The 12,692-nt window shown below is 51.4% G+C and overlaps 1 protein-coding gene across 2 annotated transcripts in view; it reads left to right on the top strand.

The window, feature by feature from the left end:
- centrocortin (cerebellar degeneration-related protein 2-like) overlaps positions 1-12,692 on the top strand; it is a 51,928-nt gene that overhangs the window by 12,645 nt on the left and 26,591 nt on the right. The window lies entirely within an intron of this gene.

A 12,692-nucleotide genomic window follows, 5' to 3' on the forward strand; every position in this document is an offset into this window, starting at 1 on the left:
TTCTACTGCCGTTGTCTCTTGGTTCTTCCTGCTTCTCTTTCCTCCTCGTCGACTCGCGCGCGCGCGCGCGCGCAACGTCGAGATCGACGTTTATCGGCGATGCTTTCGCGCACGAATCGACCGGCGACGATCACAACATCGACGATCCGAGGAGCCGTTCTCGGTGTCAAGGCCGCGCGCAGCGGCGAGCCGCGGCGCGCGGCTGTTTGCGCAGGTGCGGCGAGCACCGAAATTGCGAGAATCGTTTTCGAGGTCGACCTCGAGGCCGCGCGCGGCGGCGAATCGATGAGAGCCGGCTCTGCCGCGTCGCGCGCGTGTGCGTGTTTCACGCAATCGGCGGATTGCGCAAGAAATCGGGACGTTAGAAGACGCAGGCGGCCAGAACGACAATTCGTCCCGCGGAGTCCCTCGTGCGTCGAAGGACACGCGATCCCGCGAGTCACGTTCGCCAAACCGGACGGAGCAGTGGCGGACGTGCGCCGTCGTTCGTTTCGCTGTCGCGACGAAGGAGGAACCGCGCGCGATGGAGAATCGAGCGGCGGCGCGATAACCACCGGTGGTGCTTTATCTCGATGCGGTGTTTATTTGAGAGATTACGTCGCACGACACGCGCGGCGACAGCCGAGCGCTGCGCGCGGCTTGTTGCGCGGAGGCGTCAGGAAGCGATCCTGGCGATTTTACATCACAGAGCGCGACGCGGCAGAGCCCGAGCGGGGCGGGATGACTCATCGATTTGTCGCACAATACGAATACCCGCCGCGCGCGCGCGCGCGCGCGCGTCCATGGACGCCGCGAGAGAATCCTCCGCGGTCCACGGCGGGGATTCCGCCGGCGCCCATGATTGCATCTTCAACGGAGCGTCTCGAATGCCCTCGATGGAAGACGAAGCCGAAGGCGAGGCGAGGGTTGAGCGATCGCTCCGTCGATATCGCGTTTGTCGCGCCGTCGCGCTGCGCCCGGGCGGCGACGAAAAATCCTGACGGCGCGGCGCCGAGACGGTGAGACGAGAGATTAATAAAATTCGAGAAACTCGCTTCTCGTCGTCACTCGCTCTCGTCATCCCGATACAATCGCGACTTTTTCTCCTCTACCCGGGTTCTCAAGTCTGACTGATTCCTTAATATCGCATGTGGTTCTTTTTTTTATCGATGCGAGCAACGTCGGCGGTAATTGCGCCCGTGAGAGAGAGAAAGAGAGAGAGAGAGAGAGACGGAGAGAGGGAGCGACGTTCGGACATTCACGACTTCAAGTGGGATATCTCGCTGTAGACCGCTATCGTTTGCACATTGACCCTTGAACCCGCGATTAATTGCGGCGCTTCGACGAGAGGAGCAGAGAGACAGAGGGGGGGAGAGAGAGAGAGCGAGAGAGAGAGAGAGAGAGAGAGAGAACAGTGGGGGATAGACAGAGACGAAATAGAGGCACGCGCGCGCAGTAAACGACGGTTAAACGCGATTAAATTTTATCGCCGTCGCGGGTGCGACCTTACCGTTATTTTCGTCGACAGTTTCTGCTACAGTTGAGAGCGAGCGATTCGCGCGATAGTCCGCGCGTTTCCATCGGAACGATAATTTAACCGCCCGTCCACGTCGGCGGTATTAACGAGACTCGCTTCGCCGCGAAATTCGACTCGCCACGTTTTCCTTCATTCTCTCCGCTCCCCCCCGCCCCTCTCTCTCTCTCTCTCTCTCTCTCTCTCTCTCTCTCTCTATCACTCGATTCTACGCGGCATCAAGGAGCCATTTGTAATTATCCTTCACTCTCGGCCATGGGCAACGTTGCGTTACGCCCATCGCCGCGGTGCCCAGGACCTCGCGCAATATTAGCGCGAGATGTCGGCCCCGTCGGGCGTATTTTCACGCCGAGTATCGGCGAAGGGCAAGAAGAAAGAGGGAGGGAGAGAGAGAGAGAGAGAGAGAGAGAGAGAGACGCACGGGGGTGTCCCGACGCCAGAAACGCGGCGGCTTTTATGGATATTGATCGGACGAGCAGCAGAGGTATTTTAGATCGCGGAGTCTGCGCAGCCGAGGCTCACAGCGGATGCACCGTCGTGAGCATCCTCGTCGTTGTCGTCGTCGTCGTCGTCGAGAATACGCCGTGCGGAAGCACGTCGCAAGAAACGACGACGCCGTCGACGGCGTTATCGAGAGCGCGTGTGCGCTTTCCCGAAAAAACATCCACACGCGCTACCGGTGAGAGCCCGAGGGCTCCCTTCCCCCTCCCCCTCCCCCGGAACTTTCTCAACCCCCACGAGAGGCTTGTTTTCCGCTCGGCCAGACTACCGGCCGCACTACCTTGCGTTCGGAGAGTTCTCTCCGTGTGTTGCTCTCTTTTTTCCAAAAGTCCCGACTGCCCTCGGGTCAGGCTTCCGGAGGTATAGTCGCCGCCTCGGCGACAGAAAACAAAGCTATAAATTGGTTTCGGGAACTTTGGTTTTGTACTTGCAAGGTATTTGGTAGGCCTTGCAACTAACCTAGATACGTTCCGTGCTTAACCCTTTGCGGACGAATTTTTCCTAAACTCCGATTCCCAGCAAGTCGAGCATATTCTCTATACAAAACAAAATTAAACACAAAAACTTAAAATATTGGAATAAAAAGATAAAGAAAAATATATATCGCTTTATGAAAATCTTCGCGAATAACTTCGCGATGCCTTAAAGCATCGCGCGGCTTTCTGAGGAGTACAGATGTAGCGACGACTACAGTCATCTCACGGGCTTAGAAGGTTAATCAGCTGATCAGTTGTGAAGATAACGAGTAACATGAAAAATCTATCCAGTTCTCCATTTAATATTTTACAAAATTGAAGGTAAAAAAGTTTGTAAGCACAGAACACGGCGGCGAACGCCAGGTATGATCAGCTGATTGATCAGAGAACGTGTCTAGGTTGCTTTGAGGCTCACCATTCGTATTATAAGCAACACCCAAATTTCCGAGAGCGACTTCGGAACAGGCGAACTCATGCGAGCGCGCAGCCGCGCTCGCCCCCTTTCCTCCCTTCGCGGGAAACCTCTTGACCGCGAGGGTTCCTGGCCGCGCGAGTTCGTCCATTAAGCGCGCTATTAAGCGATTAACGCGAGTCGTGCGAGCATAATGGAGAGCGCGCGCGAAATAAATAAAGGTGTCCGATGATATATGCAAACTGCTCGCGCCATTGCCGGTCGCGTTCTGGTTGCTCTTTCCTTTCGCGACTGGCACGAAGCTAATATCGCGGGAAAGGAAATGACGGTTGCGCGCATATTTATGATCCACGCTCGCGGGGGCACTCGCGCATGCCACTCGCTCGCTCGCACGCTCGCTCGGGGCTACGCTCGCCGCAAAAATGGAAGTATGTGGGGCGCAAATAATACGCGCGGCCGACCGACTTGAGCACTCGCGGCTGCGGCGGCGGCGACAGACGATTAATCGACAATTACGCGGCTCGTCCCGGAAAAATTGCCAATTGGCAGCTGCAGGACACGCCGCGGCGTTCCCTCCCGACCTGGCCCCCCCCCCTCTGCCCCCGCGCCCTGCCCCCTGCGCCTGCCAGCACGCTGAACTTGAACTTCGTCGACGTCTCTCGACAATCGACGGGGCTCTCGCGCCGCGGGACACGGCCGGACTCTGTCTGCGTCTCTCGGGGAATCAAAGCGGACGTGAAAGTAACCGCGATCGCCGCGCTTGCACGACGTGTCTCCCGGGGTCCTTGCTTTGCTCGCAGTTCGTCGGCAGCAGAACGAAAGGGGTTAATTCGCGCGGCCCTCCTCGCCGCGAAACCCTGCACGCTCGCCGGTGCCGGTTGCCATGAAAACCCAGCCCACCCCTCGGCTTTTTCCCCATGCACATCGTCGTATCGTATCGATCGCCTTAATGCGGTGTGTTCCCAAGCCGAGACTGCCGCGCGCGCGCCGTTGTGAGCGCGACATATTAAAAAAGGCCTGGAAAACACCGCCGGCTCGGTATACTGACCCGGCTCTCCCGCAACTCGTCCGTTCCGCAACTCGAGTTTATATTTAGACTAACGATTACGATCGCCGGGCAATCTCGACCGCGACGTGCGCCTGGAGGGAGATAATAACATCGCGAAATTTAATACGCTATCTTATCCCGCGATCGACTCGCGCCCGCCGTCCGATTGTTCCTTGAACTCTTTAAACAGCCGTACGAACTTGCGCCGATCGTCTTTTCATCTTCCGAGTTTCGTCAAGAGTCGTCCGTTGTTGTTGTTTACGCGCGTTCACGGGGGGGGGGTAATGTCACGGCACATCACGGTGTGTTCCGTGAGCAGCGCTCGCCGGACATTCAGATTCAGTCGGAGAGTATCGATTTTGGCGTCGAACGTTAAGTTTAAGGAGAAAAAACGTCTGGATTATTAAAAATATTCCCTCGACTCGTATCCTTCGAGAATATATTTTTACAAACTATATATTCTTAATTGATTCTTTTATTTATTATTCGTTTTACTTATTTTACTTACATTACAATTACATTACTCTTATTTTGTTTTTTTATTTATTTATTTTACTTATTATATTACTCTTATTTTATTTTTTATTTATCTCTTTGTCGGCATTTGTCAATTTTCAAATCTACGTAACAACTCCTCCCGCCAACGGCGCGTACGATTTTCTTCATTAAAGTGATCGGAGTAGATCGCACCCGCGGGTGAGCGCAAGCGACCGCTTCGTTAGAAATTCGATGAATAACATATATCGCGGCATCCCGAAGTAATGAAATCGATATCTCGAGCCGATATTCTCTCCGTCAATAACTGGCCGGCTGGCTGACTACAAAGACGATTCCATTGTTACTCTGACAGCACCGTGAAGCAATCTCGAGGCACAAGAAAGGAAACGAGACTTTCTCGCGGCGCGTCGGCGGCCGTAATCAAAATGTCATACACGCTTATTGCCGATAAACGGGATCTCCTGTTGCCTCGCGCGCGCGCGCGCACACGAACGAAGCACGTATCTTTCCGCCAGGTCAGGCCTGTTCCTTTTACATTGTTCTAAACTACGAAACGGAGCAAGCAACTCCGGTTGGAGCGACCGAATTTTCCATTGTCTGAGAGGGCAGTAGAGACCGCTCGGAGTGGAAAAGACTCGGTCGTAGAAACAGAAATATTTCGATAAGAAGTTTCTAATCAGCTGCTTTTAGTTGCACTAGCCGAGTTTGAATGCAGCTCAACACTCGAGCGAGTGTTTTCGCTTGTCGTTGAATTTCGGTCTGAAGATTGTCAAGCAGTGCAACAAAAGTTTGCCGATCGGGAACGAGTAGTGGATGTTTTTCATAATATCTCTTGATAATTTTTTATAATATTAATTTTCAATTTATTAATAATATTAAGATTAGTGTTAACAATAAATTTGGTGATGCGATGACTCGACGTGGAAGGAAGAAGATCCGGCTCGTAGATTTTCATTAAAGAGAAGAGTGGATTTAAAAATTTAAATTCTATTAAAAAATTTTAACATTATCACCCTCCTATGATTCAGGATTGCTCGCAACGTCCTGCGATCGGTTCTCCCAGGTCTCACCTTCTCCCCCGTTACTTTTCTCTCTTTCTCTTGCTCGAACTGTGCACCGTAAGTTTATTCGTACACTGCGTTACACGCAATTATATCGTCCCGTTGAAAAATCACTACTCTGATATATTCGCGACGGCTCTTACTCGTCGGAGTTTCCTTTCACGTAAACCACTCACCGAATGCCATGAGAACTTATCTAACACTTCGATCCCGCCTGTAATTCCATGATATATCCTTTCATTATTATTTATCAGTCTGCGACGGTGTTTGCGCGATCGGAAGCGAAAGGATTACACACGAGCGAGCGGTGGTCGCTCGTGTGGGAAACGCGACCACCTTTCCAGTCTCCGTTATCGATTATCTCTTTTACTGGCGCTAATCGCCGACATGTTTTCTGATTAACCGCGACCCCGTATTTAGCGGCGATCCGTTTAAGCCGCGCCGTCGCGTTTGATGTTTTCATTAGACCGGTCCCCGGGTACCGCTATCCCGCCTCCGTTCCCATGGTGAAAGCCGCCCTGATAAGAATGGTTTCACCCCAATCAAAGAGGCCGCTGCACCTCGCGGGCGTCCGCGAATCTTTTTCCAGCGCTTTTCAGGAGCTCCGAGAGCGTTATCGAGCGTCGCGCGCCGTCCTTTCACCGTATAGAAAGTACTAAAATTGTGCGTCGCGCCGTCAACGCCGCGTCGAGCGCGTTTCAATCGCAATTAATTGAATGGCATTGATACAGATGTTAATAATGATTTATGGCTTTCGCGCTATATCCACGGTGAAAGTAGGCGTAGTGATCTAGTTTCGGAAAGAGTCCGACCGACGTGTCGATCAAAATCGCGGACGTGCGATTTGTACTTTCGGAAGGCGACGGCCGCGGAAGTGAGAGAACACAGAGCGGCGCGCCGACACTCATTGTCGGATGCCGTTGCATCCGACGTTATATACAGGGTGGTACAGTCGGCGTGAGACAGTCGGCGCATAGTGGGGCCAGATGAGCCATTTTTTGCTTGAAAATTCTCTAGGGATCTGAATTTCCAACCGATCATCGACGCCAATGGATGAGATTGATCCTGAAGAAATTCCAAAGAGATCTGTCTAGCCGAAATTTTGAAAAAATTATCGGTTCAGGATTCATGGGTTTATCAGGATTTGTCTTAAAAGTTTCGAGACTCGAACTTAATGTTTTTATAGCTGAATATTCAACGTCGAGTATTATTAGGTTCTCGAGCTATGGCTACATTCTTGGGTGCTTGGACTATTTGGGGCTCTTAATATATACGACTTTATGCATCCACGAGCTGAGAAGTTCTCTTCGGATTGATAGATTCCTAGGTCGATGGGCTTAAGACTCAAAATCCCTCGGTTTTCGTCGGGTCTTTATTTGATGTTTTTGTATTTTGGGCACATGAGTTTTGGGTTAATGGATTTCTGCTTCAAGATCGAGAAATCGATCGAGGTGTCTGTTGATTGGTTTCATCGTTTCATTTGAATAGTTTCAATCCGCTGAATACGCTATTAGATAGAAATAAGTGTCGAATAACGAGTATTTCACAAGTTTCTCGCGTTTAACGATAATTTTCCCTCTTTTGGAGCTAGTAATTCGAGAAAAAAATTTTTTTTCTAAATTTTGGCAAGACAGATCTCTCTTCGGAATTTGTTCAGGATCAACCTCACTCCCATTGGTGCCGATGATCGATTGCAAATTCAGGTATCTAGAGAATTTGGAACCAAAGAATGTCATCTGGCCCCACTGTGCGGCGACTTGATCTTAACGAGGAGTTCCTGCGTGTCGCGTTCGTTTCGCTCGCGAGTTTCGTACGTCTTCGAAATTTGCCTCATACTCTTATCTTCCTTAAGATGCCTTATCTTATCAACGTGCTCTTTGTGCTTTCCGCTTTCTTTCTTTCGCTTTATCTCTTTTTCACTCTTGAACTTTATGTTTCAAGAGTGACAAGAGGATAAAGCATATAGGAAACAGGAAGCAGGAGCGTATTGCGGATCAGGCTTTGGATCAGGAACAAGAGCGGGGGAGTAAGTTGAAACGCTCGTCGAATGGTAACAAGCTTTGCTTCAACTTTAAAATCACATTTTTCTCGCGTCGTTTTTCAGGCTAAGAGAGCATTCTTGCTCCAGTCTACTTTATGTCGAGCTCAACGCTCTTACGGGCCACCCTATACACACGCGCGCGCGCGCACTGACATCCAATCGCTGACACTTGAAAAATCGCCAAGCATCCCGCGCTCTCGGGACTTACCGTTTGAGGAAAGAGCGAAAGCGCAGCGCGCGCTTAAAAAATGAGCGAGTAGCGATCGCTGCACGAGCTCCGTCCTGCCTGCCACATCGGCGCTTTCGACGCGCTGTCCGACCGCATAAAGATTTCAAACGGGAGAGCGAACGCTCACGTTTTCGGAGGAGACACCGGTTCTAGTCATGTATGCTCACACGCGAAGCCAGAATTCCGGTCTAACGCGCGTTATCGAAATCGGAGAGAGTTCCAGGTGCCAGCGGCGCGCGCGAGAAAAAAGCCGAACGAGCGCCGAACGAGAGCGCTGTACATCAAACATCGGTCCACGAACTTTCCAACGCAACGTCGCGCAGCTTCCTCCTTCACCTCGCGGCCGGCGCGGAAAACGTGTCTCTCCGTCCGGCCGATTAATTTCATCGGTCAACCTCGAGCGGAACGAAGCGCCCCGCGTCCGTCGGCCGACCAGTCGCGCTCACCCGGTCCCCGATTGAGCTCTCCCGAGCGGCAAAAATGGCCAGACCGCGCAGAGCAACGTTTATCTAATCGGGAAGAAAGTCCTCGCAGCTTCATTCGATTATAATTATTGCCGCGAGGCCTCTTTCTCCCTCGCGCCGCAGGTGACGGGCGAGAATACGGCTTCGAGGAGCGAGGCGCACACGCTTGTTATTTCCTTCCTGTTTCGCCGCGAGAGGGAGGAGGAGGTGCCCTCCCCCTCCCCCCCCCCTCTTTAATCGATCGACTCATTAAGGCGCCGTTTCTCCGCTGTAATCGCGCCGCGTGCGATTACGAGAATATACATCGCGACCCTGAAATCTCTGCAGCCTATTGTGTCTGCGCTTCCTACGCACGTACAAATATAACCGTTGCGATTAACATGTTTGATAAGGCGCGGCTTTTTTAGAATACGCGATATGTCTCGCGCGGCATCGATACGTGGGAAAACCCTGTATGAATTGATCAATCGGAATGTTTGAAGAGAGAGAGAGAGAGAGAGAGAGAGAGAGAGAGAGAGAGAGAGAGAGAGAGAGAGAGAGAGAGAGAGAGAAGAGAACACGTGCGGCTCTATCATGTGCAATCCACTGTATCCACCGCGGTCACGTTTTTCAGCCCGCGAGTCGGGCGAAACAAAAGGAAGGTGCAAAAGTCGGGAGAATCCGCGACGCGGAATCTTCGCGATCGATTAATCCCGATGAGTTATCCGCGTCGTTATGGGGAATTCACACCGTGTCTGGAAATCCGAAGAAAATGAAATCCCCTGTTAGAATTATATGTTTCTTCTTTCCGATGGTTCGTAAAGCCGAGGCATACGGAACAAATAACAAATAATAAAAAAACAAGACACACATAGGTATAACTACATAACACGCATAATATTTTTAAACAAGTACACGGCAATTCCGCCATCTGCTATCTGTATAAGCATCAGGGTCAGGAACTTTTATTTTAGGAGTCTTTTATTTTACCTTTATTCATGTTCTTATGTTATTTTTATTTTTTCATCTCAAATTGTTGTGCGGTCATTTCGACCAGAAATCTTTTCTCCGTACACGTCGGTCGTCGGGCAGAGTGAATGGATGCGTTGACGATACTCAAAACGGTTGAGCAACTGTTGAATAATTCGTCAACGTTATTCGTCTGAATGTGAGGATCTATCAGTAAGAACCAATAGTCACTAATCGCTCACTGAGCGCTTTTCTCCGCTGAACGCAATGAATCCTTCGCGCGAGTCCTCGCTGCGTCCGCCAAAGCGCAGTCTCTCTCTCTCTCTCTCTCTCTCTCTCTCTCTCTCTCTCTCTCTCTCTCTCTCTTTCTTTTTCTATTTTAATTTTAATTCTATTTTTTATTATTCTTATTCTATATTCACTGTCTTAAAATTGACTTTACAGCTTTGCGCATGCTTTTTCTTTGCAATTTCTACTCATGTTTTGTTTATTTGTACTGGCTGTCTACGCGCTTGAGGGGACCTGTCCCAGAGCGCTTAATAAAAGACGCTTCTCTCTCTCTCTCTCTCTCTCTCGACGAGTCCGAGTGATGGCGATGAAAGGGCCGTCGCGGCGGAGACAGCGCGGCGATTACGCTCGAATCGACGCTTCGGATTTTAATCCGCGATAGAGCCGCGCGCGCGGCACGAATTCGATCGAGCAGCCGGCCGCTCGGCGCGGCGCGGCGCGGCGCCGCGCGATCGCGTGGCCGCTAACGGTACACGATGCAGCGCGCGATGCACGCCGCGCTCCGCCGCGATGACCGAGAGAGGCGGCCCTCGCGGGAGATGCAGCCTATTCTCGCGTAGAGATCCGCGGGCGAGCATCCTTTGTGACCCGGAACGGAAAGGCCGGCGCGAGCCGAGCCTCTCTCTCTCTCTCTCTCTCTCTCTCTCTCTCATCCGGATTATCGAACACCCGAGGTGGGTTCTGTACAGTTACGGATCGGCCGATTTGACGATTCGCCGCGTTGCTGCCGTGTCAATCAGCCGGTCGGATTCCCGCGCGAGCTCCGCCGCGGCCGCGGCCGCGGCGCGGCGTAAATATCGCGCTCCCCTCCCCGTTAGTGCGACTGTCATTGTCCCGTCGGCCGACAAAGGCCGACGTCGATTTCTAATCAGTCGATTGTTTTCCGTCTTGTCGTCAGCAGGCTTTTTTACTCGGCCGAGCGCTCGCGATAACAACGAGACGTCGCCGCTTCCCCGCCTCACCGAGTTCTCTCGCGGTCCACCTGCCATTCGTTTACACGAACTAATATTTTTTTTCGTGTATAACCTCTCTCTCTCTCTCTCTTTCTTTCTTTCTGTCCCCCTGCCCCCGTCGTCGCCGTATCTCGCGCGGCGATTTTACTCGCAGCCTCGCAGTAACGTAACCGTTACGAGACGCTAAAACGACGATAAAACGCTTAACGCGTGTCCCGATAACGCTGCGCTCGGCGCGGGAGGTCGAGAGCCCGTCGTATGTGCGCGCGAGAGACTACAAGAGACAGAGAGAAAGAGAGAGAGAGAGAGAGGGAGAGAGGAGGCTCGAGGAGGAGACAGGAGCGTGAAGGTAGAAAGTCAGGTGCAATGCAGGTGCGCGACGGGAACGTGGCGGCCGCGCGTTGATTGGCGCATAAAATTGACGATATCCCGTGTAATCGCGCATCTCTCGCGGGGCCGCGCACCGCGCCGCGTGATAAGCGCGATAGCATCTCGCGGCGCGGAATATCCCGGGGATACTCCGCGCGCGGTCTCGGTTGCGACTATGTGCCCTCGCGTGAGAATTATTCTACGCCGATGATTCCGCGGCGTTAGCGTGCGCGCGCGCCGGGAGATCACGCCCGGCTCGTTACTCCTATATACCCCTCCTCTCCCCCCCCTCTCCCCCGAACACCTCGCATTGATCTCGCCGGTGCAGCGATTTTTCCTCACCCCTGCGCGCGACCCCTGGCGCTGCGGTGTATCGGTCTCGTTGGCGAGCGAAGGCCACCTCCTGGTTCGTAGCGCGTTCTCACCCGAATACGCGGCTACGTCTCTTTTGGAACGCGCGCTTCCGTGAGATCGCGGCGATAGCTGCTATCACGTTAGGCAAAATATCCTGACAACTGGAAACTTTCTTTCTGTTCGGTTCGAATGGAGCTCGGATGCAGAGAATTCTGTTCTGTTCGCGAATCGAGGAACCGTCCGCGTCTCAAGGACTGCTTTCGGTCGAGGGAACTAAAATCTCCCGTCTGGGAAATATATAGTTACCGCAGCAAAGTACTCGGCTATTCTCGTAGAAGGCGTGAAACGAAATCTCAGTTACCGCTTGGTAACCGCGACAAGATTCATTTGAAGAAGTGAAGTGGAATGTTCACGAAACGCCGGGAAGAAATCAATGACGGACGGACACGCCAGCGCTGCTTTTTCGTTGCGGCAGCGAGAAGACATAACTGCGGCCGCAAATGACTATAATTTTGTGCGACGTTAATCGTTTCTTTCCTCTCGGCGAGACCCATAGTGTCTCATTATCGTTACGTTGTCATTGCGACTACAACATACGGTAGCGAAGCGACGGTTACGCGGCGACGACTATATCGCCATTCAAAGTTGAAGCAAACGGAATGGCCCGGACTTAAGGCCCGGACACGCGCAGGCGAACTTAGCAGTAAGACATAAGCAGTAAGGAAATTGACTAATTAGAATTGACATTGGGAAGAATAATAGTCAAATTTGATATTAGTCAATCTCCTTACCGCTTACGTTTTACTTGAAATTTTCTGTGTGTACATACCTTTGGGGCCCGATCATAGTCGAATATTTTTGGGTCCTAAGAAGAAGATAATCAATTTTGATTAATTAATTTCCTTGCTGCTCACGTCTCACTGCTCAAGTTTTTCCTCAAGTGTGTCCGGTCCGGGCCTTTAGGGCCCAATCACAGTCGATACTTTCGGGCCGCAAGAAAAATAAATTTGATCAGTCAATTTGTTTCGTCTTACTCATTAAGTTTTTCCATATATCCGAGGCCTTAGGGGCCCGATCATAGTCGAATATTTTTGGGTCCTAAGAAAAAGATAATTAATTTTGATTAATCAATTTCCTTACTGCTCACGTCCTACCGCTCAAGTTTTTCCGCCAAACTTGATCAGTCGATTTGTTTCGTCTTACTGATTAAGCTTTTCCGTGTGTCCGGGCCCACAGGGCCCAATCACACTTGACACTAGTTCATCAATTTTCTTACCGCTCAAGTTTTTTCCGCCAAACTTGATCAATCAATTTGTTTCATCTTACTCATCAAGCCTTCCCGTGTGTCCGGGCCCTTAGGGCCCAATCACACTTGACACTAGTTCATCAATTTTCTTACCGCTCAAGTTTTTTCCGCCAAACTTGATCGATCAATTTGTTTCATCTTACTCATCAAGCCTTCCCGTGTGTCCGGGCCTTTAGGGCCCAATCACACTTGACACTAGTTCATCAATTTTCTTACCGCTCAAGTTTTTTC

The sequence above is a fragment of the Harpegnathos saltator genome, unplaced genomic scaffold (assembly GCF_003227715.2).
Source record: "Harpegnathos saltator strain DR-91 unplaced genomic scaffold, Hsal_v8.6 scaffold569, whole genome shotgun sequence".
Classification (NCBI taxonomy): Eukaryota; Metazoa; Arthropoda; class Insecta; order Hymenoptera; family Formicidae; genus Harpegnathos; species Harpegnathos saltator.